Here is a 23,212-nt window from a genome sequence, read left to right as displayed (position 1 = left end):
TATTTTTATGGTCCGGCCAGAAAAAAGCCGGCGTTAGCTACGCGGGTCGTTACCGACAAAACTCCAAATCTAGGCCTATGTTTCCATATTGATACATATGGTTCAGTTTTACATGCAGGGTTTAAATATAGAGTCAGGTGACTTCCGTAATATGGTTTACACAATGTGGGGATGTTCATAATAACTTTGTGCCATATCTGATTTTAACACTAAGTAGTTCAATATATTGGATATGTAAAAATAATTCTAATTTTAGAGGTAAATAAATACTGCAGTTTCAAAACTTTAAAAGAGTGCTTGATTCCCTATCTTTCGAATGATTAATTTAACATGATGTTCCACTTCCTCTCTTATATATATAGAACACAAAACTTGCACTCTCTATTTCAAATTTAATCTTTTACTGTGAAAAGCAGTGATGTTTCGGGGACAAAGTATCCCCTTCCTCAGACGTCTGGCACCCTGGCAGCTGTTATATTAAGTGAGAGTGCTCCCCTTTGTTACTATATATATGAATATGAATGATAACAAAAACGTTTCTTTCACTCATGGTTAGTGTTTGGCCGACGCCATTTATTATCAATCAACTGTGTTTACTCTTTTTAAATCATAATGACAGCAGAAACTACCCAAATGACCCTGATCAAAAGTTTACATACCCTGGTGATTTTGGCCTCATAACATGCACACAAGTTGACACAAAGGGGTTTGAATGGCTATTAAAGGTAACCATCCTGTAATCTGTTTGCTTGTAATTAGTGTGTGTGTATAAAAGGTCAATGAGTTTCTGGACTCCTGACAGACCCTTGCATCGTTCATCCAGTGCTGCACTGACTGGATTTTGAGTCATGGGGAAAGCAAAAGAATTGTCAAAGGATCTGAAGGAAAAGGTAGTTGAACTGTATAAAACAGGAAAGGGATATAAAAAGATATCCAAGGAATTGAGAATGCAAATCAGCAGTGTTCAAACTCTAATAAAGAAGAGGAAAATGAGGAGTTCTGTTGAAACCAAACCACTGTCAGGTAGACCAACTAAAATTTCCACCACAACTACCAGGAAATTTGTTTGGGATGCAAAGACAAACCCACAAATAACTTCAGGTGAAATACAGGACATGTGGTGTGGCTGTTTCAAGATGCACAATAAGGAGGCACTTGAAGAAAGATGGGCTGCATGGTCGAGTCGCCAGAAAAAAGCCATTACTACCCAAATGCCACAAAGTCTCGCTTACAATACACCAAACAGCACAGAGACAAGCCTCAAACCTTCTGGCACAAAGTCATTTGGAGTGATGAGACCAAAATTGAGCTTTTTAGCCACAACCATAAACGCTACATTTGGAGAGGAGTGTAATAATCCAAGTAGATTATTTTCTGAAAAAAGGAGATGCAGACAACTCAGCTGCTGAACAAACTCAGGCTGAAGTAAAAAAGGTGTGTAACAGCAGCTTTTAACCATTAACCACAACTTAGGTCATAGTATGTAAGCACTGTGTTTATTTTAATAAAGGATTTGCTAAACAAATGAGTAAAAGTCTTAATTCTCAATGCAATTGTTTAAACCCTTTATATAACATAACAAAACTGAGTACCCTGATATAGTAAAAATAAATATGCATAATAGAAAAAGTAAGAGCTCTAATGTGATGCAAAATAATCCTTAATAGAATAATCAAAGTTATGCACAAAAAATACCTTTGAGTAGAATATCACTGAGTTTACAGGTCTGTTATCACAGCAAGTAAAACTTAAGAAAAAATGAGAGAGCAGGGATTACTCTCAAAGTTTGCAGAGCAGGAGTGAGCAGGAAGTGTGTTCACAGAGCTGAGGGAGAGAAGCCACACCCGGCTGCAGCTGATGATGTCAGAAGTGTCTCAGTAGAAGGCCTGTCAGATTTCACAGCACATCAGAGCAATAGAAGACTGAGGAATTCAAAATAACAAGCAATGACAGGAAGACACAGGTCAGTATTTATAGGGTGTCAGAATGAGCAGCCATAAGGGGTGGTAATATGACATACCCCCCCTCAAGGAACAACCTCCGGTTGAGAAGAAGAAGGTCGATCCGGGTGACGGCGGTGAAAAAGTGACACCAACCGAGGAGCATGCAAGTTCGTGGCAGGCTCCCAAGAGTCATCAGCAGGGGTAAACCCCTTCCATCTTATGAGATATTGCAGAACCCCACCTACTCTTCTAGAGTCCAAAACAGTTTGAATCTCATACTCAACCTCAGGTTGTACAATGGTCGAAGTTGATGCAGGAGAAGATGTGTCCAAACGTAATGTGGCAGGTTTCACCAATGACACGTGAAAGGTGGGATGAATTTTAAAATGTGCAGGCAAGTCCAAAGTAACTGTATTCGGGTTCTTTAATGCTGTAATAGCGTATGGACCTATAAACAGTGGACTTAGTTTTCTCGAAGGAGCGGATAAGCGTAAGTGTTTGGTGGACAACCAGACCTTTTGTCCAACCTTATACACAGGTGAAGGCCTTTTTCTTAAATCATAATAACGTTTATGAGAATTTTGAGCTACTTCAATATTATCCTTGATAATAGCAAACTTCTTCGAAATAGAATTGAGAGTATCATTCACCGCTGGACAGGTGCTAGTCATATCAGAGAATACATGAAATGAAGGATGAATGCCATAGTTAATAAAGAATGGTGTTTGTTGGGTGGAGGTATTCATAGTGTTATTGTATGAAAATTCCGCAAGAGGTAAATAAGTTGACCAATCTTGCTGTTGGGAAGAACAGAAACACTGGAGGTACTGTTCGAGCCACTGGTTAGTGCGCTCCGTCTGTCCATTTGTTTGTGGGTGGTAAGAAGTACTGAGCCTCTGTTGAATATGAAGAGTAGAACATAATTCCCTCCAAAATCTGGAAGTAAATTGTGATCCCCTGTCTGAAACAATAGATGTTGGTAAACCATGCAACTTGATCACTTCTTTTATCAAAAGATCACTAGTTTGTTTTGCTGTGGGTAAAGAGATGCAAGGAATGAAATGAGCCATCTTGGAAAATTGATCCACTACTACTAAAATGGTAGTGTAATTGGAAGATTTGGGTAAATCCACAATATAGTCCATTGAAATGTTTGACCATGGTTTACTGGGCACAGGGAGAGATAACAGCAATCCATAAGGTTTGCCTCTTGAGTATTTTGATGTTGCGCAGGTGGTACAAGTAGAGACGTAAGTTTTAACATCCTTATTACAAGTAGGCCACCAAAAAGATAATGTCTTAGTCACTCCTAAATGACCTGCTAAAGTGGAATCATGTACCATCTGGAGAACAGTGGGTCTACAAGATTTTGGAATATATATCTGGTTGTTATATAAAAGAATACCATTAGAATCTTGATGCAACAGATGCATTGGTTTCTCTGTGTCACTACGTTGTAACTGTTTTAAAGAAGTAGGTGTAAGTTGTAGAATACCTAAGAAACAATCTTCTGGAATGATATGTTGATGTGGTTGTGCATAGCTGGGTTTATCAGGCAACCTGGATAGGGCATCTGCTTTACCATTATTTCTTCCCGGTCTATAGCAAATAACAAAGTTAAACCGTGAGACGAAAATACTCCACCTCACCTGACGGGCAGGCAGTGTTTTACAAGTTTGCAAATATTGCAAATTTCTATGATCAGAATAGATTAAAACTGGTTCAGTAGTACCCTCTAGTAAATGCCTCCATTGTTCAAAGGAGGCTTTTATAGATAGGAGTTCTTTTTCGCCTATTGAATAATTCATCTCCGCAGCTGAAAGAACTCTAGAAAAAAATGCCACAGGATGAAGTACTTGGGTAGTGGATTTTTTTTGTGACAATACAGCTCCTAATGCATATTCTGATGCATCTACCTCCAAAGTAAATTGCAACAATGGGTCTGGGTATTGCAAAATAGGGCCAGAAGTGAAGCTAGATTTTAGGAATTCAAAAGCGCTTTGAGCTTCTGAATGCCATTTGAAAGTGTTTTGTACTTTAGTGAGATTAGTCAAAGGTTTTGCAATGTCAGCAAATTTATTAATAAACTTGCGGTAGTAATTAGCAAAACCTAGGAAACGTTGTAATTGTTTCCTAGTCCGAGGTTGTGGCCAATCTTGAATAATTTTCACCTTATTCTGATCCATCTTAATACCAGATGGTGAAATTTGATAGCCTAGGAAGGTAATCTCTGATGAGTTAAAAATACATTTTTCTAATTTGGCAAACAAATGATGAGCTCTTAAACGGGATAAAACTGAACGAACATGTTTTACGTGTTCATCCAAGTTCTTAGAAAAGATCAGAATATCATCCAAATATATGATGATGTAAGTGTCTAATATATCTCTAAAAATATCATTTATGAAATTTTGAAATGTGGCTGGGGCGTTACATAGCCCGAATGGCATGACTTGATATTCAAAGAGACCGTAACGGGTCCTAAAAGCTGTCAGCTATTCATTTCCCTCTTTCATTCTGATCAGGTTATATGCACCACATAAATCAAGTTTGTATATATGGTGGCGCCTTGCAATCGTTCTATAATCTCTGGAATGAGAGGTAATGGGTAACGATTCTTTTTGGTACATTTATTCAGTTGACGATAATCAATTATTGGACGTAATGAATTATCCTTATTACGTACAAAAAACATTCCAGCACCTGCTGGTGAGGTAGATGGCCTAATAAAACCTTTTTTTAAGTTATCATCGATATACTCTTTAAGATGGTTTAATTCAGATTTAGATAAAGGATAAATTCTCCCTATAGGTACTGTGCTACCAGGTAATAACTCAATTGGACAGTCATACTGTCTATGCGGAGGTAATACCTGACTTTCTTTTACATCAAAAACATCACTAAAATCCGAATAGTGAGATGGTAATGAGAGTGAGGATGTATGTAGTATGTGATGATTTTGTAAACAGGTATTTTTACAATAACCAGAATCAAGTTTTATAGATAATGTTTGCCAATCAATGATAGGGTTATGTTTTACTAACCAGTTCATACCTATGACAACTGGAAACAGAGGTAAGGGTATTATGTCAAAAGACATGTATTCAATATGTGTCTGATTGCAAGTCACCAGTAGAGGTATAGTCTCATGTGTAACTGGACCAGTACTAATTGTGTTACCATCTATGACACGTATAGAAACAAGGTTTTTCTTTTGCTATATGTGGTATTTTATTTTTTTCAATTAAACTTATGTCTATATAACAACCAGTTGCCCCAGTATCCACGATGGCCTCAATATTCAATCGTCTTTGATCCCACTGCAAAGATAGAGGTAGTTTTATAAACATCTGATCTGAAAGAGAAGTACAGACAGTAGAGTTAGTAGTGATGGTTTTACCTGACTTCTGTTTTAGAAGATTAGGGCAGTCTCTCAGAATATGTTCTTTAGAACCACAATACATGCAGAGATGATTCAATCTCTTTCTATTCTTCTCCTCTTGAGTTAGGGGTCCACGTAATACCCCTAAATCCATAGGTGTTTCAGTAGATGTGGCTGGAGCAGGGTTAGGAATACTGTTGTATCTTTTGCTAGATGACTCATAAGAAAGTTTCTCAAACCTTCTTTCCCTATATCTCCTATCTAATTTTATTGCTAAATCATATAGGGCATCTAAGGATACAGGTAAGTCTAATCTAGCAAGTTCATCTTTTAGGGATTCATTTAAGCCCAAGCGAAATTGATTTCTTAAAGAAACTTCGTTCCATTCAGAATCCCTGGCATACCGTTTGAACTCAGAAATAAAGTCCTCCACAGGTCTTTTAGCTTGTTTTAAATTTCTTAGGGCTTTTTCAGCTGTTGTCTGTCTGTAAGGATCCTCATACAATGCTGACAATGCATCAAAAAAGACCTGGAAATTATTTAGTATTGGATCTTGTGATTCAAAATAACTATCAGCCCACGCACGGGGTTCTCCCCTTAAATAAGTTATGATAGTTAAAACCTTCTGTTTGTCAGTACTATATGTTTTTGGTTTTAGGGAAAAAAGGAGTAGACAGGCGTTTTTAAACTCCCTATACTTTGATCTATCACCAGTGAAAGTTTCAGGGTGTAACACCTGTGGTTCAGGTGTAGTAGCTGACATTTTAACTGCAATTTCCTGAGAAATAAAGGCTCTTAGATTTTGTATATCTAATTGAGTCTCTCTGAGACCTTGGCTTATATTATCAACTCTTTGGGATAATGTATAAACTGCTTGAGCGAGTTCAGCTGGGTCCACTTGCATTTTTTAGGCTTGTTATTATGTAATAATCCAAGTAGATTATTTTCTGAAAAAAGGAGATGCAGACAACTCAGCTGCTGAACAAACTCAGGCTGAAGTAAAAAAGGTGTGTAACAGCAGCTTTTAACCATAAACCACAACTTAGGTCATAGTATTTAAGCACTGTGTTTATTTTAATAAAGGATTTGCTAAACAAATGAGTAAAAGTCTTAATTCTCAATGCAATTGTTTAAACCCTTTATATAACATAACAAAACTGAGTACCCTGATATAGTAAAAATAAATATGCATAATAGAAAAAGTAAGAGCTCTAATGTGATGCAAAATAATCCTTAATAGAATAAACAAAGTTATGCACAAAAAATACCTTTGAGTAGAATATCACTGAGATTACAGGTCCGTTATCACAGCAAGTAGAATTTAAGAAAAAATGAGAGAGCAGGGATTACTCTCAAAGTTTGCAAAGCAGGAGTGAGCAGGAAGTGTGTTCACAGAGCTGAGGGAGAGAAGCCACACTTGGCTGCAGCTGATGATGTCAGAAGTGTCTCAGTAGAAGGCCTGACAGATTTCACAGCACATCAGAGCAATAGAAGACTGAGGAATTCAAAATAACAAGCAATGACAGGAAGACACAGGTCAGTATTTATAGGGTGTCAGAATGAGCAGCCATAAGGGGTGGTAATATGACAAGGAGTCAACAAGGCCTATGATGAAAGATACACCATTCCTGCTGTGAAACATGGAGGTGGATCGCTGATGTTTTGTGGATGTGTGAGCTACAAAGGCACAGGAAATTTGGTCAGAATTGATGGCAAGATGAATACAGTATGTTATCAAACAGAACCCCTCATTTTCCACTTCTTGATTAGAGTTTGAACACTGCTGATTTGCATTCTCAATTCCTTGGATATCTTTTTATATCCCTTTCCTGTTTTATACAGTTCAACTACCTTTTCCCGCAGATCCTTTGACAATTCTTTTGCTTTCCCCATGACTCAGAATCCAGAAATGTCAGTGCAGCACTGGATGAAAGATGCAAGGGTCTGTCAGGAGTCCAGAAACTCATTGACCTTTTATAGACACACACACTAATTACAAGAAAACAGATCACAGGTGAGGATGGTTACCTTTAATAGCCATTCAAACCCCTTTGTGTCAACTTGTGTGCATGTTATCAGGCCAAAATCACCAGGGTATGTAAACTTTTGATCAGGGTCATTTGGGTAGTTTCTGTTGTCATTATGATTTAAAAAGAGTAAACACTATTTATTGATAATAAATGGCTTCAGTCAAACACTAACCATGAGTGAAAGAAAAGTTTTTGTGTTATCATTCATATTCTCTGAAAAATGGCCAAGAAATCATAAATTCTGCCAGGGTAAGTAAACTTATGAGCACAACTGTGTATATATATATATATATTAATAAGATCCAACATTTTTACTATTTGTTTTTTGTCCATTTAGATTTTCCCAGCATATTTTGCCTGCTTTTTAGCTTGTTCTCTTAAGGTCTTTTCTCAGGGTATTTATTTTCCCTGAATTTATTGTTAAATATATCTGCTCCTTGTTTCAAAATGTTGTATCAATTCCTACCCATCCCCTAGAACTGTCTAAACCAGGTTTCTTAAAACTTTTTCCCCAAGTGCCATGATACCTCATACCTTCATGAGCCTATTTTCATGCTTGGTCTGTATTTCTGAAGTAATATACAACAAGATAGCTGCAGTTCTTGGCAAAGTGATTAAAATATGTACTTTATTCCTGATTATGGTAAAACTTGAAAGTGTTATAAAAGGTAATAACACACACACACTTTCATACAACACTCACACCACACACACACTCTCATACAACACACACAATATATATACACTCTCATACAACACACACACTCTCATGCAACACACACACAATATATACACTCTCATACAACACACACACACAATATATATACACTCTCATACAACACACACACACAATATATACACTCTCATACAACACACACACAATATATACACTCTCATACAACACACACACACAATATATACACTCTCATACAACACACACACAATATATATACACTCTCATACAACACACACACTCTCATGCAACACACACACAATATATACACTCTCATACAACACACACACAATATATATACACTCTCATACAACATACACACTATCATGCAACACACACACAATATATATACACTCTCATACAACACACACACAATATATATACACTCTCATACAACACACACACTCTCATACAACACACACACAATATATATACACTCTCATACAACACACACACTCTCATGCAACACACACACAATATATACACTCTCATACAACACACACACTCTCATGCAACACACACACAATATATACACTCTCATACAACACACACACACTCTCGTACACAACACACACACACTCTCATGCAACACACACACAATACATACACTCTCATACAACACACACCACACACACTCTCATACACAACACACACACACACTCTCATACAAGACACAAACACACTTATACAATAACACATCACACACTCATACACAACACACACATACACACACACACTTATACAATAACACACACACACACTCTCATACACAACACACACACACACACACTCTCATACAAGACACACACCACACACACTCATACAACACACACACACTTATACAATAACACACATCACACACTCATACAACACACACACACCACACACACACTCATTTCACACACACTCATACAACACACACACACACTTATACAACACACACATTCATATCACACACACACACACAACACACTTATATAAAACACACTTATATAACACACACACACAACACACAATCATACAACACACACTTATATAACACACACTCTCTCTCTCTCTCTCTCTCTCTCTCATATAACACACACACACTCATATAACACACACACACACCACACACTCTAATACAACACACACACAATACATACATTATCCTACAACACACACACCACACACACTCTCATACACAACACACACACACTACACACACTCATATAACACACACACACACCACAATCTCTCATATAACACACACACACTCATATAACACACACACACACCACACATTCTAATACAACACACACACAATACATACACTCTCATACAACACACACACTCTCATACACAGCACACACATACACACTCATACAATACACACAATACACACACTCTCATACAAAACACACACCACACACACTCTCATACACAACACACACAGACTCTCATACAAGACACACACACCACACGTATACAATAACACACACCACACACTCATACAACACACACACACACTCATATCACACCCACACTCATACAACACACACACATTCATATCACACCCACACTCATACAACACACACACACACTCATACAACACACACTCATACAACACACACTTATATAACACACACTTATATAACACACACACACACCACACACACTCATATAACACACACACACACCACACTCTCTCATATAACACACACACTCATATAACACACACACACCACAAACTCTCATACAACACACACACACCACACACACTCATATAACACACACACAAACCACACTCTCTCATATAACACACACACACATTCATACAACAGACACACACACTCATATAACACACACACACACCACACACACTTATACAACACACACACACTCTCTCATATAACACACACACACACCACACTATCTGTCATACAACACACACTCACATAACACACACACACCACACACTACCTTACGACACACACGTCGTAAACCCAGTAAAAATGGTGTTGGTCTAAACTAAATGCTATTGAACAAAAGTGGATATCAACCACTTGTAGCATTGATCTATAAATTGCTATCTTCCTTTCTTCTATAACATTTTGTTAGGATATTATCACAGTCTTGATAGATTGTGATGCTCAAGACTAGGGGGCCTATTTATTATGGTGCGAGCGGACATGATCCGATATAGCAGATCATGTCTGCTGCCCATTGATAAATGCCGACAGCATACGCTCTCAGCATTTATCATTGCACCAGCAGTTCTTTTGAACTGCTGGTGCAATGCCGCCCCCTGCAGATTCGCGGCCAATCAGCCACTAGCAGGGGGTGTCAATCAACCGATCGTATTTGATCAGTTGATTTCTGTCGATTTCTGTCTGCCACCTCAGAGCAGGCGGACAGGTTATGGAGCAGCGGTCTTCAGACCGCTGCTTCATAACTTCTGTTTCGGGTGAGCCTGAAGGCTCGCCGAAAACACAGGGCATCAAGCTCCATACGGAACTTAATAAATATGCCCTAATGGACGGCGAATGTGGTGAAAGTGCAATTCACTTGGTAGAACGAATAGTCCTGTGGACATTTGTTTTATCGAATGTTGACAAGAACATAAATCCATTAATATTTGGTAATCGAATATTATTTCTGATTTTCGAATGTTACTTTTGTTTTTGAATGTTTATAGTTTGAGTAAATAACTATAGTTAGATTGAATATCCACAGTCAAAATTTCGAGTGTAACATTCGATTTAACAAATACTATTCAGAAGTTCAATAGTTCATGTGGTAGGGAATTTAGTAAATTGATACATAAAAGAAACAAATATATTGATTCAATTTTTTTCTATTTAGAATATTGCATAATTTGAATACTACATTTAAAGAGAGCATTAGAAATACTATTACAAATACAGGTGGCCCTCGATGTACGCTGATTCAATTTGCACTGTTTCAGAATAACAACCTTTTTTTCAGTCATGTGACTGCTATTGAAAAGCATTGAAAAGCAGTGCACTAATTAAAATAGCCAGTAGGTGGCGCTGTCTGCTTGTGTTGCAGCAAAAATGTTTTACAAAACTCATAACTAAACTGTTACAAAGTAGACTAACACCCATAAACTACCTATTAACCCCTAAACCGCCACCCTCCCGCATCACAAAAACTATATTAAACCTATTAACCCCTAATCTGCCACCCACCTATATTGCGACTATTAAATAAAGTTATTAACCCCTAATCTGCCGCCCACCCACATTGCCAACACTATTTTAATATAGTAACCCCTAAACCGCCGCTCCCCGACATTGCCGCCACTAAATAAACCTATTAACCCCTAAACCGACAGCCCCCACATCGTAACTAATAAACTATACCTATTAACCCCTAAACCGCCGGCCCCCACATTGTAAAACACTAAATTTAAACTATTAACCACCAAAACCTAACAACCCCTAGCTTTAAATTAAAATTACAATATAACTATATTTAAATAAATACAAACATACCTGTGAAATAAAAATAAACCTAACATTAAACTATAAATTAACCTAACATTACTATTAACCTAACTATAAAAAAATACCAATTTAAAAACCTAAATTACAAATTTTAAAAAAACTAACACTACGAAAAAATTGAAAACCTAAATTACAAATTTAAAAAAAAATAATCCTACGGAAAAAATTAAAAAAACCTAAGATTACAAAAAATTATAAACGAAATTATCAAAAATAAAAACAATTATACCTAATCTAATAGCCCTATAAAAATAAAAAAGCCCCCTCAAAATAAAAATACTGACTAGCCTACAATAAACTACCAATAGCCCTTAAAAGAGCCTTTTGTAGGGCATTGCCCTAAGTTAAACAGCTCTTTTACCTGGAAAAAAAAAATACAAAGTCCCCCCAACAGTAAAACCCACTACCCAACCAACCCCCCAAAATAGAAAAACCTAAGCTACCCATTGCCCCTAAAGGGGCATTTGTATGGCCCTAATCTGAAAAAAATACCTAACACTAACCCCAGAATATCTACTCACGGTTCCTGAAGTCCGGACATCCATCTCCATCCAGGCGGCGACATCTTCATCCATCGCAGAGGCGTTTCCTATCTTCACCCTGGCGGCGCAGAGCAGAGCTATCCTGGACTGGCGATGACATCCTGCGCGGAGCGTCCTCTTCATACGGTCACCGCCGTAAACTGAAGTTGAATACTAGGTACCCGCTTCAAAATGGCGTACCTTGCATTCCTTTTGGCTGATTTGATTCTTCAAATTCAAATCAGCCAATAGGATGAGAGCTTCTGAAATTCTATTGGCTGTTCAAAACAGCCAATAGGATGAGAGCTACTGAAATCCTATTGGTTAGTGTTAGGTATTTTTTTTTATTTTTTGGGGGTGTTTTTTTTTTCAGATTAGGGTTTTGGGCAAAATGTAAAAGAGCTGAATGCTTTTTTAAGGGCAGTGAAAAAGAGCTGAATGCCCTTTTAAGGGCAATGCCCATACAAATGCCCCTTTAGGGGTAATGGGTAACTTAGGTTTTTTTTGGAGTTAGGTTTTTTATTTTGGGCGGTTGGTTGGGTGGTGGGTTTTACTTTTGGGGGGACTTTGTATTTTTTTCCAGGTAAAAGAGCTGTTTAACTTAGGGCAATGCCCTACAAAAGGCCCTTTTAAGGGTATTGTAGGTTAGGGGGTGTTTTTTAATAGAGCAATTAGATTAGGTGTAATTGTTTTAAATTTTGATAATTTTGTTTATTATTTTTTGTAAACTTAGAGTTTTTTATTTTTCGTAATTTAGTGTTTATTATTTTTTGTAATCTTAGATTTTTATTTATTTTTTCATAGTGTTATGCTTTTTTAAATTTTTAATTTAGATTTTTTTAATTGGTAGTTTTTTTAATTTTATTAGAATAGTTATGTTAGGTTAATTTATAGTTTAAATTTAGGGGATTTTTTTATTTCACAGGTAAGTTTTTATTTATTTTAAGATAGTTATATTGTAATTTTAATTTAAAGTTAGGGGGGGTGTTAGGTTTAGGGGTTAATAGGTTAATTTAGGTGTCGCGATGCCAGGGAGCGGCGGAATAGGGGTTAATAATTATATTTAGTGTCTGCGATGTCGGGGAGCGGCGGATTAGGGGTTAATAACTTTTATTAGTGTTGACAGTGTGGCGGGAGTGGCGGAATAGCGGTTAATAACTTTTATTACTGTTGGCGATGTCGGGTGTGGTGGACTAGGGGTGTTTAGACTAAGGGTTTATGCAGACATCCCAACCTGCAAAAACTAATTTCAGGGAGGTACCCCCCCTTACCCTCACCCCCCCCCCTCACAAAAAAGTATGTCAATAGAACTATACACAGTAGCACACACCCTATATTGAAGCACACAGTTATATCTATAATTAATTTCTTACACTCAGTGAACGCTCCTGCCGCCTATTCACGTTGGCGATGCTGCATATCTCATTCTGATGTGAGGCTGTGAAGGGGGAGGGTCTGTGCCACTGACTTCGGATACGCACCATAACGCACAGCACAAGGAGGCTTTTCAGTAACTCGTAAAGGCAGCGCTATGGAAAGTGCAATAACGCAATTTTTTGGGCATTAGTTTCGCACCCTGTTTAGCGCAAAACTCGTAATCTAGGTGGTAGTTAATAGACATTAAACAACATATACAAAACATATTTAACTGACAATTTTTAGGATCATGGGAAGAAGATACACATCTAGCCTGTTGCACCGTAACCGCTCTATATGGCACATGAGGCCACTTATGGACTTCTCAGTATTGCCGAAAATATGAAGCTACAGAGGGCTATCATGGACATTGTGACACTACTCTTGAGACTCAAAGGGGAACATCTTTTTTATATTTTATATATACATAACAAGATCTAATTGATCTAACAGCTGTGCCATCTGGGCCCGATATATATTGAATAGGAGAGAAGGTCACTGTCAGGTCTTTCATCTATGTGGTATCATTTTAATGCAAATATAGATGATTACAATATATATAGCAGTGCTGGGCGTTTAGGATGGACGATAAAAATCTCTGACCTTATGAACCTACTTTATGAAAGGTTAAGGTTATCAGGTATGTGTATTTTGGTAATAGTTAGCCACCTTATTGGTGTAAAACCAGTCACACTTGCTATTGGGAGTCTTAAGAATATTCTTAACCTATTCTAGAAATTAGCAGCTATTGGTCCAGCTTTTAGGGCGCTCTGTAAGTAATTAAAGTTTACCCAGGTTTGCATAGGAGCTATGAAATGAAACAATACATTATAGGCGGTGTTGAAGTTCTAATATGCATCTAGTTCAATAGAGCAACATTGCCACCTCACTAAGAATCGTGGCTGATTGGAGAATCTTAGATATGTCTATGAGTGGACTCACTGGTAAACCTTGTTATAGATATAGGATTAACTAGAAGTGCTTCACAGTCTTAGTATTGCAGCATGGAGCTTATAGCTAGAGGTCAGAGGAGAGACAAACAGAGCTATATTGGAAAGAGATCTCAGTGTGGACTCATCATGCCTCTCAGGCTAGGGAATTTAAATGATGTTTAGCAACAGGTATTTGTAACATGCTAATATTTTCAGTATATTAAACTAGAACATATAAACATTTTGCATGTATAAAAAATAGCGTATATAGATGCACATTTTGGTTAGGGATATCTCTATACTTGTATCTGTCTCAAACAAATTGAGATAAGATCAACATTTTCAGTATATAAACCTAGAACATATAAACATTTTACATGCATAAAAAATAGTGTATCTCTATACTTTTATCTGTTCCTAATTGGTTGAGATAAGATAGCCAGGACTTTCTACTTGAAGATGCCTAAGCATAATACCATTTAAAAGTGGCAATGTGGCCGTTTAGGTGCAATGATCATCCTTTTTTGAGATTCAGTGAAAGATCACAATTTTAGCAAGGATCTGGTAAGATATATCCCCATCTGAGAGATCTATAGTCTAGCACAATAAATACTAGTGGGGGGTTTAGAGCTGCTACGGCTAGTAATTACATAGATATAAGAGTAGCTCCAGATAGGCAACAGCCTTCAACTTAGCATGACTTAAGGATATAGTTGTTCTTAAAGTGAATGTAAATTTAGATGATAAAGTGCCCGGTTTATAAAAATCCAATTAAAAACAGGGGCACTTTAATTCATCAAAATTTACATTTCACTCGTGTTGTGAAAATACCTTTTAATCTTGACAGCCATTGCATTGCTTCCCCCACCCGTCACAAAGCCTCTTCCCGGGTCTAAAATGAGGAATCCGGCTTCCTCCAATAATGGTGTTGAATCAGACACTGATTCCCCCGGGGGGGAAGCCGCGATTGGAGGATGACCGATCCGTCATTTCTGACGTATGAAGAGGCTTGCGAAGACCAGGGGAATCGCTGGAGTGGCTGTCAAGATTAAAAGGTGAGTATTTTCACAACACGAGGGAAATGTAAATTTTGATGAATTAAAGTGCCCCTATTTTTAATCGGATTTTTAAAAAACGGGCACTTTAGCATCTACATTAACATTCACTTTAATGAAAACTTATTTGGGCGTAATTGTTGAGACTCCCTCTGTAATTTACAGACCAAAAATATGTTTATTGCTGTCCCCGCCGCTGACAGCTTAGTGTCAATCTATAGCACCAGAGGGAGGAATTGACTATAATAAAACAGGACTGAATAAGGCCTCTAATTAGAGTACTAGGTGTAATAAGCAAAGTACTATGAAAAAGACCTATAATACCTGCTACACTCCTTTAAATAAAAATGAGTGTCAATATCAAAATGCTTTCATCATTAGTAAATAGTTGTTCCAGAATCATTCCTGACTGATAGACATCAGTAGGACTCACTTAATCATACATTCTCTAAGAGGAGTGTAAAGAAAAGGGACACCATGTCTCTTATATTTATGAGCACACATATATTACAGGATTAACCCTAACTGGGCAAAGTATTAAATCATTTTATACGTACATTCCTGGCATTGAATGATTATAAATGTTAAGTATTAAACGGCTTAGGCGTAGAAAAGACCAAAGACTAGTGTGGAATATATAATGGCTTTGGTCTCATTAGATCATAATATATAGAGCATATTGAGACATATTCCTAATAATAAAACATGGTCCCCACACAATACCTAAATCAATAACATGCAATGTATAAATGGTAAACCTGTATGCTATATACGATAAACGAGAGCTGAAATATGTTGGCCATGTGAAGCAACCAAACAGTCTCAGTTCCAATTTTTCCCATTATAATTACTCAATGGGGCAAAAGAATTATAAATTCGAAAAGATAAAAGTGCAGTAGCGTGATGGCAAATTTTAACAGTTTATTAAAAAGTTAAAAACAACATCAGCAACTCGTTTCTCCGTGTCACAGCACGGTTTTATCAGGCTATAACTTATATATCCGAAAAGATAAAAGTGCAGCAGCGAGATGCTGTGATGCGGAGAAACTGTAATCTAGACCATAATGTTTAATAATCTGTAAAAAACAGAATTTATGTTTACCTGATAAATTTCTTTCTTCTACGGTGTATCCAGTCCACGGCTTCATCCTTACTTGTGGGATATTCTCAATCCCTACAGGAAGTGGCAAAGAGAGCACACAGCAAAGCTGTCCATATAGCTCCCCTCAGGCTCCGCCCCCCCAGTCATTCGACTGACGGTTAGGAGAAAAAGGAGAACCATAGGGTGCAGTGGTGACTGTAGTTTACAAAAATTTAAATTTAAACCTGACCAAATGCCAGGGTGGGCCATGGACCGGATACACCGTAGGAGAAAGAAATTTATCAGGTAAACATAAATTCTGTTTTCTCCTACATTGGTGTATCCGGTCCACGGCTTCATCCTTACTTGTGGGAACCAATACCAAAGCTTTAGGACACGGATGAAGGGAGGGAACAAGTCAGGTAACCTAAACGGAAGGCACCACTGCTTGTAAAACCTTTCTCCCAAAAATAGCCTCCGAAGAAGCAAAAGTATCGAATTTGTAAAATTTGGCAAATGTATGCAGTGAAGACCAAGTCGCTGCCTTACAGATCTGTTCAACAGAAGCCTCATTCTTGAAAGCCCATGTGGAAGCCACAGCTCTAGTAGAGTGAGCTGTAATTTGTTCAGGAGGGTGCCTTCCAGCAGTCTCATAGGCCAGCCGGATGATGCTTTTCAGCCAGAAAAATAGAGAGGTCGCAGTCGCCTTTTGACCTCTCCTCTTGCCAGAATAGACGACAAACAGGGACGATGTTTGTCTGAAGTCTTTAGTTGCTTTTAGATAAAACGTCAAAGCACGAACCACATCAAGATTGTGTAATAGACGTTCTTTGTTAGAAACTGGATTAGGACACAGAGAAGGAACAACTATTTCCTGGTTAATATTCTTATTGGAAACCACTTTTGGAAGAAAACCAGGCTTGGTACGTAAAACGACCTTATCTGTATGAAACACCAGATAGGGTGAATTACACTGCAAAGCAGACAATTCAGAAACTCTTCTAGCAGAAGAAATAGCAACCAAAAACAAAACTTTCCAAGATAGTAACTTAATATCTATGGAATGTAGAGGTTCAAACGGAACCCCTTGAAGAACTGAAAGAACTAAATTTAGACTCCATGGAGGAGCCACAGGTCTGTAGACAGGCTTGATTCTGACTAAAGCCTGTACGAACGCCTGAACATCTGGCACGGCTGCCAGATGCTTGTGCAACAAAACAGACAGAGCAGATATCTGTCCTTTTAGGGAACTAGCTGACAGACCTTTCTCCAATCCTTCTTGGAGAAAGGATAGAATCCTTGGAATCCTAATCTTACTCCATGAGTAACCCTTGGATTCGCACCAGCAAAGATATTTCCGCCATATCTTATGGTAAATTTTCCTGGTGACAGGCTTTCTAGCCTGAATCAGAGTATCTATAACTGATTCCGAAAACCCACGCTTAGCTAGAATCAAGCGTTCAATCTCCAAGCAGTCAGTTGCAGAGAAACTAGGTTTGGATGTTCGAATGGACCTTGGATTAGAAGGTCCTGCCTCAAAGGTAGCTTCCATGGTGGAACCGATGACATATTCACCAGGTCTGCATACCAAGTCCTGCGTGGCCACGCAGGAGCTATTAGAATTACCGAAGCCTTCTCCTGTTTGATCCTGGCTACCAGCCGGGGGAGAAGAGGAAACGGTGGAAAAACATAAGCTAGATTGAACGACCAAGGCGCCACTAAGGCATCTACCAATGTCGCCTTGGGATCCCTTGTCCTGGACCCGTACCGTGGAACTTTGGAGTTCTGACGTGACGCCATCAGATCCAGGTCTGGAAGGCCCCATAGTTGAGTTAACTGGGCAAAAACCTCCGGGTGAAGTTCCCACTCCCCCGGATGGAAAGTCTGACGACTCAGATAATCCGCCTCCCAGTTGTCCACTCCTGGGATGTGAATTGCTGATAGATGCAGGAGTGATCCTCTGCCCATTTGATGATCTTGGATACCTCCCTCATCGCCAGGGAACTCTTTGTTCCTCCCTGATGATTGATGTACGCCACAGTTGTCATGTTGTCCGACTGAAATCTGATGAATTTGGCCTCCGCTAGTTGAGGCCATGCCTAGAGCGCATTGAATATCGCTCTCAATTCCAAAATGTTTACAGGGAGAAGAGATTCTTCCCAAGACCAAAGACCCTGAGCTTTCAGGGACTCCCAGACTGCACCCCAGCCTAAGAGGCTGGCGTCGGTCATGACAATGATCCACTCTGGTCTGCGGAAACTCATTCCCTGAGACAGGTGTTCCTGAGACAACCACCAGAGGAGTGAGTCTCTGGTTTTCTGGTCCATTTGTATTAGGGGAGACAAATCTGCATAATCCCCATTCCACTGTTTGAGCATGCACAGTTGCAATGGTCTTAAATGAATTCGAGCAAAGGGAACCACGTCCATTGCTGCAACCATTAGTCCTATTATCTCCATGCACTGAGCTATGGAAGGTTGAGGAATGGATTGAAGAACTCGACAAGTGTTTAAAAGTTGTAACTTCCTGACCTCCGTCAGAAAGATCTTCATTTCTACCGAGTCTATTATTGTTCCCAGGAAGGGAACCCTTGTGAACGGGGACAGGGAACTCTTTTCTATGTTCACCTTCCACCAGTGAGACCTTAGAAAGTCTAGAACAATGTCCGTATGAGCCTTTGCTTTGTGAAAGGACGACGCTTGTATTAAGATGTCGTCTAGGTAAGGTGCTACTGCAATGCCCCTTGACCCTAGCACCTTTGTGAAGATTCTGGGGGCCGTGGCCAATCCGAAGGGAAGAGCCATGAACTGGTAATGCTTGTCCAGAAAGGCGAACCTTAGGAACTGATGGTGATCTTTCCTGGATCATTGGTAAAATTGTCCGAATGGTTTCCATTTTGAATGATGGAACTCTGAGGAATTTGTTTAGGATTTTTAAATCCAGAATTGGCCTGAAAGTTCCTTCCTTTTTGGGAACTACAAACAGGATTGAGTAAAAACCCAGTCCTTGTTCTGCTGTTGGAACTGGGTGTATCACTCCCATTTTTAAAAGGTCTTCTACGCAATGTAAGAATGCCCGTATCTTTATTTGGTCTAAAGACAAGCGAGACATGTGGAACCTTCCCTTTGGAGGAAGGTCCTTGAATTCTAGAAGATACCCCTGAGAGACAATTTCTAGAGTCCAGGGGTCCGGAACATCTCTTGCCCAAGCCTGAGCAAAGAGAGAAAGACTTAGACTTATTTTTAGCTTTGAAAGGTTTATCCTGTGGAAGGGCATGGCCCTTTCCCCCGGTGATATCTGAAATAATTTCCTTCAACTCTGGCCCGAATAGGGTCTTACCCTTGAAAGGAATATTAAGCAATTTTGTTTTGGACGACACTTCCGCCAACCAAGATTTTAGCCAAAGCGCTTTGCGCGCCACGATTGCAAAACCAGAATTTTTCGCCGCTAATTTAGCTAACTGAAAAGCGGCATCTGTAATGAAAGAATTAGCCAACTTCAGGGCGTGAATTCTGTCCATGACTTCATCATAAGAAGTCTCCTTCTGGAGCGAGTTTTCTAGTTCCTCAAACCAAAAAGCCGCTGCAGTGGTTACAGGAATAATGCAAGAAATTGGTTGAAGAAGAAAACCTTGTTGAACAAAAATTTTCTTAAGTAAACCTTCTAATTTTTTATCCATAGGATCTTTGAAAGTGCAACTGTCTTCTATTGGTATAGTCGTGCACTTAGCTAGCGTTGAAACTGCCCTCTCTACCTTGGGAACCGTCTGCCACGCGTCCCTTCTGGGGTCAACAATTGGGAACATTTTCTTAAATATAGGAGGGGGAACAAAAGGTACACCTGGCTTCTCCCACTCCTTATTCACTATATCCGCCACCCTCTTAGGTATCGGAAACGCATCAGTGTGTACTGGGACCTCTAAGAATTTATCCATTTTACACAATTTTTCTGGGACCACCAAGGGGTCACAATCATCAAGTGTAGCTAGGACCTCCTTAAGTAGGGCACAGAGGTGTTCTAGCTTAAATTTAAATGCTATGGTATCAGGCTCTGCCTGCTGAGACATTTTTCCTGCGTCAGAAATTTTTCCCTCAGACAGGCCCTCCCTCACCGCCAAGTCAGATTGATGTGAGGGCACTACAGATAAATTATCCTCTGCGTCTGCTTGCTCATTTTCTGTATTTAAAAGTGAGCAATCACGCTTCCTTGGAAAAGCTGGCAGTTTGGATAAAAATGCTGCGAGAGAATTATCCATTACTGCTGCTAACTGCTGCATAGTAATAGCAATTGGAGCGCTAGATGTACTGGGCATCGCTTGCGCGGGCATAGCTGGTGTTGACACAGAAGGAGGGGATAGCGAGCTATCCTCACTACCTTCAGCTAAAGAATCATCTTGGGCTACATCTTTAAGCGTGATTGTACGGTCCTTAAAGGGACAGTATACTGTAAAATAGTTTTTCCCTTAATGTGTTTACAATTGCTTTTTTTACCAACTGCAGAGTAAAAAATGTATGAAAATTAGCTTTTTAAGATTTATTTGTGTATATTAAAGCTCTGATTTTGTGTTATGAAGCCACAACCTAATAAAATGGGTTGAGCTTGTAGATATAATCAGATCTCATTACTGTATCACATTGTGCACATATACCTGCTTCTTTATCTTATATCTGTCCTTAAAACAATCACCAGTACTTTGAGAGAACAATGGAAAATCAACATTGTATTACCTTATCTCTGCTATATCCGACTGGGAGTGTAATTTCTTCTGCTGGCTGTGTTTACAAAGCTTATCTATAGCTGGTACGCGCGGCCACAAACTTTCACAATAGGTGGAGATACCACATGCTAAATTAACAATTTCAAATGCCAATATAAGGGTAAAGGAGCTACTTGTAAACAATTTAATACACTCCAGCAGGTAAAGTGGATCATTGGGAACAAATTAAAGGGGAGAAAATTTTTGAGTAAACTGTCCCTTTAAGCTGTTTGGACGCTATGGCACACTTCACACATAAATTTAATGGGGGAACCACCTTGGCCTTTGAACATACAGAACATAGGCTATCTGAAGGGTCAGACATGTTTGACAGACTTAGACAGAACTTCAATGCAATAAAAATTATTTTTGACAAAAACGTTACTGTCTCTTTAAATAATAAAAGTGCACACTTTATTACTGTAACATCAGAAAACCATCAAATAAACATCCGATTCTAATGAAATTTTCAGCACAGTGTCTTAATGCTTTGAGAAGATTGAACACAAATTTTCAAACCAATTAACCCCTTAATGCCCAAACCGGAGCTAATAACAGCAGTTAACCGGTTAAAAACACTACAGTCCCATGCCACAGTCTCTACTGTGGCCTTTACCTTCCTAGGGATTATTTAAGTAGGGAATAAGCCTCTCTGAAGTCTTTTCTGATGCCTCTGGACTCCCCACGTGAAGCTGCATGAACTGCCTAGTGAAAACAACTGCGCAATAGAGGCGCAAAAATGAGGCCTCCTCCCTCTACATTCCAGAGTGGAGGGGCCTTTCTGACTAGATTAGGTGTCTAGGTAACTGCCAGGCATAATATTAAACCCCATAAGTGTTTCAAAGCCTGAAAAAACACCTTATTTATACTTCAAACATGCCAAAAAGCAATCGATTTAGCCCACAATTGTGTCAACCAGCATAGAGCCCTTTATATAAGCCATGATTTTATACAGAGTCTAAGAAAAATGGCTTACCTATCCCAGAGGGGATTTCTGACAGTCTTCTAGCATTACTTGGTCTTGTTAGAAAAATGACTGATCATACCTGAAGCAGTTAAGCCTGCAAACTGTTCCCCCCAACTGAAGTTCTCTGGTTTCAACAGTCCTGCGTGGGAATAGCAATGGATTTTAGTTACTGGTGCTAAAATCATATCCCTCTCAGCAGAAATCTTCATCACTTTCTGCTGCAGAGTAAATAGTACAAGCCGGCACTATTTTAAAATAACAAACTCTTGATAGAAGAAATAAAAAAACTACAACTAACACCACATACTCTTTACCACCCCCGTGGAGATGCTACAAGTTAGAGCGGCAAAGAGAATGACTGGGGGGGGGCGGAGCCTGAGGGGAGCTATATGTACAGCTTTGCTGTGTGCTCTCTTTGCCACTTCCTGTAGGGATTGAGAATATCCCACAAGTAAGGATGAAGCCGTGGACCGGATACACCAATGTAGGAGAAAGAAATATTGCAATATACTTTTATTAATTATTTTTTACCCTTCTCCAGTAATTTAAATTTTTCCCATAATGGGCCAGAATACAAGTGGAGTGCAAAATATAGCTTACGCTTGCGCTGGTATTACAAGTGCGGTGCAATGCGAACATGATCTCGCGTTCACATTGCATGGAACCATTGCGCACTTCTATAGGCTCAAATGGGAACCTCGTTCTCATGCCATCAGACACGGCATGAGAACCTTGCACAGCGAAGGGGGTAAGTCACGCAGCGATGGGCAGCAAATTTAAATATATATGTATATAAATATATACATATATATTTGTGTTAATATGTGTATATACACATGTTAACACATAAATATATATGTATATAAGCATATACATATATATTTACT

The 23,212-nt window shown here is 38.8% G+C and overlaps 1 long non-coding RNA gene across 1 annotated transcript; it reads right to left on the bottom strand.

Moving 5' to 3' along the window:
• Positions 1-5,149: 5,149 nt before the first annotated feature.
• Positions 5,150-5,465, bottom strand: LOC128652152 (uncharacterized). Its single transcript, XR_008401282.1, has 2 exons — positions 5,344-5,465; positions 5,150-5,263 (listed from the first exon to the last, which is right to left on the bottom strand). It is a non-coding gene; the product is annotated as an uncharacterized LOC128652152 (long non-coding RNA).
• Positions 5,466-23,212: the final 17,747 nt, after the last annotated feature.

Source organism: Bombina bombina, chromosome 3 (assembly GCF_027579735.1).
Source record: "Bombina bombina isolate aBomBom1 chromosome 3, aBomBom1.pri, whole genome shotgun sequence".
NCBI lineage: Eukaryota > Metazoa > Chordata > Amphibia > Anura > Bombinatoridae > Bombina > Bombina bombina.
This window is presented reverse-complemented; position numbering and strand designations above follow the sequence as displayed.